Genomic DNA, 5,043 nt, shown 5'->3' with positions numbered 1-5,043 from the left:
TTTAATTATTTCTTGCGCGGCATGGTACCAATTGGTCCACAGACTGGGGGTTGGGGACCACTGGCTCAGAAAAACCATTATTAGTCAATCTACAACTCATACTTGGAATACAATTTCAACATAAGAGACTTTTCATTTAATTTAGAAAATATTTTCAAAACTGGCTACTGAAAAGCCAAAAATGGCAACATTGGTTATATGTAAATATGTATGATATTTAAATATGTATGTAAATATCTGGTTTTCATTAAGGGAGCACCGATTGCTGTCGGTTCCGATATTGGCAGATACCAATATTTTTGTCTGAAATGTCGCTAAATACAGCGAGAAAGTTTCTGAGTTGTCAACAGTGAGGTGATAGTGGTTAACTGCAAACATTCAGATATGAACTGGTGGGCCGGTCTGTCAGTCAAACCTCTCTTAAAGCAAAGCAGAAAAGAGCAGTGTTTGATTTTTAGACATCTGCTGCTAAATATTCAGGGAATAAGATCGGCTTCACATGTACATATCAGCCGATCACCAAACTGCCAAAATCAAGTTATCACCTCTAGTTATCATCCTTGTTTTTAATCTCTGTGTTTTAACATTAACCTAACAATTAGACTATGGAAATGATCTCAAATGTAAATGTGCATTAATACGTATAGTGCTACTTTTTAATAAATTGAAACAACCATCGTTAAAACATCAGATCCTGGATATCAGTCTGTTTTAGTTCTTCAGAAGTTTTTTCCCCATTTGTCTATCAATGTTTCTTTCCGCCCTCTTTCACAGAAACTTGTAGCCTACTTTTCCAGTCTCTTTCCGTCGTTGTCGCTCTGTCCATCCATCAATGCATTCATTTATCTCTGTATAGCTTTTTTTCTGATGACTAGCATCCAGAACAATGCCGAGCTCAGGCAGGCAAGGTCTGTGGACGTGTGATGGAGTGCTCCACTCTGCAACCTGGCAGCGACGTGAACAAATTGATTTTCTGACAGATTAAAATAGATTAAACCAGCCATAAAAACAAGCAGGAAAGGGCTTAATGGACCATATGTGCACAATAAGCTTTCATATGTATTCTTTTCCCACATCTCCTCAGGCCATCCATCTTATTTAGCGGGACAGGTTGCAGATCATGCTAACGTGACTGTCATGAAAGGCTGGAGTGTGTCCTTCATGTGGTTTTGAACATTTCAAGCATAATCTTTAAAATAGATTAATATTAGTAAGTACTGAAATGTTCTCAACATGTTAGAAAATTCACACATCTTGGTTAAATGTTATCTACATTTTCATCACTACTCGTCAACCTGTTCCTGTTCATTTTTTCACAAACTTTTTCTGCTGATTTGCCTTTTCAAAATTAAACGTCAAAGCAGGATCCATGATATGCATTTTTTGTACAACAGAGGTTGTATTTAAATAAATTCTTACTTGGTAAACTCTCTTATGATATAGAAACCACAACATTTAATTTAATAAAATTCGGAGATGCAAAAAGTGATCAAAGTTAAGTTTCTAACCAGCAAAGTCATTGTTCAAAGCATGACTGGTGCATTTAAGAAATGCCCTGCAAGCGAAATATTGTAAAAAGATATCAAGACACGATGCCCCTTAACTGCATGACACAAGCATACAGGGGTGTGTGTGTGTGTGCGTGTGCGTGTGTGTGTGTGTGTGTGTGTGTGTGTGTGTGTGTGTGTGCGTGTGTGTGTGCGTGCGTGTGGAGGGAGGGAGGGGGTTAATTAATTATGGCAACTTAACAAGTCCAATAAACAACTAAGTGGTGAAAAGTTCTTTCTAAAAAAAACAATCACAAGTCAAAGGAGAGCTGAGGATTCATGTAAAACAGCAGATATCCGACCAGTGCCTGGCTTTTAAATTGAGATGGGTTAGAGAAATATAGATTTTACACACACACACTTACTTGATTCAACAGAAACAGTTCAGCCATTCCTCCTTTCATCACATCTCTCTTGCTCTCACCTTTGTCCAGCAGAAACTTCCTCCTAAAAATATTCCAATTTTGTTTAATCAAATCTTTACAAATGCCTCTGTAGAAAGCTGCAAATGACTATTACATAAGAGCCGAGTCACTTTTTTACCCAAAACTGCCAGAGGACACTGCCAAACCAGACAGAGGGAGACAGAGATGATGTATTTTTGGGCTCCAAGAAATAGTGACAGCATTTAATCCTTACTCAATTCCTTCTGTTTAGATTTTTTTTTCTTGCTTGGCTTAATTTCTTTCTTTTTTTATTCCTACAAAATTATAGAAAGCTAAAAACATCTAGTCGAAAGTAAAGGACAAAATGGGAAGTAGATGGTGGGTGCTCATTTATTTAGTTATTTAATCCTATTTGATAAAGACAGATAAAATAAAAATAGATCAAAACAATCTGATGCCTGCATCACAGTGTTTAAAGCCAAGAGTGATTCGCAGCTCCCATCCCTAGAAGGACCTTTAACATTTCAATTAAATGAAGGTTAACAATAAATATGAACAGAAAAAGAATCTGGTTATCCATAAGTTACAAAAGCTTTTTCCATATTTACTTTACATATAAATGTAACGTTTCTGCTGATAAACCATCTAAATAGGTTGTTCAGGGCTCTGTCTTTTTGTTTCTGTGCAAATTTTGACATTTTCGTGCAATTATCTTAAACCATCTCACTACTGGCCTCTTCGGTCAGACGGTTCTTAGGGGGTTGAATTTTCCTGTTGGTTGCAGCAGTATGGCTTGGTACAACTTCATCAAACTGGGTATAAAAGCACAGCACTCCTGGCCAGAGGCAAGACAGGAGTTTGAGTAGCGAGCGTTGCCATGTCGACTGGTGAGCATTGATCGATAGCGTTATTCAGCTTTGCAAATGTGTGATTTATTTGCAATGTGGACACAAAGTGGAACGGGCCTCCTCTGCTCTGACTACTAGCGAAGGTATGGTGTTCAACGGATGACTTTGTGAGACTGACTGCGGTGCTCGCTGCTCTGGACAGAAAGGCTGCAGTGTTGTCGCCACAAAAAATGTCTCAAACAACACAGAAAAACAGTCACTATATTTATCACTAGTTGATTTTTTTGAAAAAAGTCACTAGGGGAGTCTGAAAAAGCATTTGTGCTTAGGTATGTCAGGTATGTTTTAAACTTAGCGAGTTGAATTTGACACACTGATGGAGCTTTTATGACACTGGCTCTCACCTTCTCCAAGGTGCCAAATAAACCTACCAGAGTGATTTTCACCTTATGAGTGCTTGGATAAATACATGTTTCCCACAATAGTTGAAAAAGATTTATGTCAGATTTTGTAGTCAAGCTGCATAAAATCTCCATCAGCAAGTCAGACCTCAAAGGAAGATGGACATTTTTTTATTGGGCAGTAAAATCTTGATCGGTGCATTTCTAAAAATAAAATGTGCGTGCTTAAAACAGGCTTCTGTGTTTCCATAAAAACATAGTTGTGTACATTTTATAACCAATACACACAGACATTCTTCAGATGTACAAAAAAAAAATAAAATAACTTATGCCAACACCTATTGTAATAAACCATCACGACTTGAATGTACAAAGTGTTAAACACACACACTGTCCTGCATCATCCCTGACTGGGGCTGGGTGTCATCGCAGCGTGTGAGCGCCTCACTCTGTCACTCACTGGCAACCAGCCTATCAAAATCCAACAGCCCACACTTCCTGCTGTGAGCCCGATCAACTTTATCCACTTCCAAAAGATTCACCAGCTGTTTTAGGGAATTTCTCCACAACGAGGACACCAACGTTCACAAACACCTTGATGTCTATTGACTCAGACGGATTAAAATTCATTGGAACATGTGGGCTTTTGTGGGATGATCAAGTTTTTGGCAGGCAATGTAATAGCAATGTGATAGGATTTAAAACCTCCTTTTGAAGTTTTGATTAGCCGAGTTAAATAAAGTCTGTGTCATCTACAGCAAATAAAACTCCAAAAGTCATATTTGTTCAGTCACACGTCATCAGAAAGGTGTTATTTAAAAAAAAAAAATCAGCCTTTTTTTTGGTATTTAAAATTACATTTTTATGATGTCATATGACGTCACTTTTTAAAATACCATTGAGCTCAGCTGTTTGCATTCATTTTAAAGTCTCCTCCAGCAGGTCGCTCTCCTCCCACCTACTGCGAGCCACTCTAGATAATAACATTAGAAGGAGCGCCTAAAATGGAAAACACAATTTTGTCTCTGATGATTTCATTAATTTCTCAGTGCAGGAGATTAAACTGATTTAAGTTCCCAGACTCCAAAACAGGAGCCATTTTTAGGCTAAGTGGCCCCTGAAGGTAGCAACACCATTAGTGGCACAATCTGTTGGGAGAAAATACTCTTTACCTTGATCCGGACTTGACCCTTAAGAGCAAAGAAATGAAGTAACTGCGGTTTCTGTCATCGACTCTTAAAACTGGATAACTCCAATCCGGCTAAGTAGAGCTATCAAAGAAAATGATCACTGTCAGTGGGGGGCCCATGAGGAGTCATTTTTCCACCAACAAATCCACGATGGTACTGGACATCTGCACAGTCCCAGCTGAAGACTGCACAGCTCCTTACATGTCCACAATGAATTGCCAACAGATTCCAAGTTTAAATTCACCAGATCACAGCATATTCTCCAGGTTTAAGATTTACTTCTATTTTATGTCACCAGCAGATATAGCTGCAAATTCAAAAAAAGGTTAGAAAAATTCTTCTCAGACCATCGAATGGTATGATTTACTAGAAAAATAGCTGTTCCTAGCGAAACAGCCGTGAGAATGCATATTTGCAGAATGACTGCTGCAGAAATGCAAGAAAAATGGAGAAAAGCTTAAGAAGTAGAAGATATCAGAAGAAATAGAAAATAGTTGGATCAGTTGAACAGTGAAMCAAATCAAAAAGGAAAAATTTAGCAGAAGCGGAAGTCAGTACAAAACGAGAAATAGTTGAAACCGTTGGAAGAGTGAAACATAGCAACATAGGAAAAAGAATAAAATAGAAGTAGAAGACATAGAGAAGAGTAGACAAGCTAAAAGATAGTAAAA

The sequence above is a fragment of the Poecilia reticulata genome, linkage group LG4, assembly GCF_000633615.1.
Source record: "Poecilia reticulata strain Guanapo linkage group LG4, Guppy_female_1.0+MT, whole genome shotgun sequence".
NCBI classification, from domain to species: domain Eukaryota; kingdom Metazoa; phylum Chordata; class Actinopteri; order Cyprinodontiformes; family Poeciliidae; genus Poecilia; species Poecilia reticulata.
Note: the sequence above shows the minus strand (reverse complement) of the source record.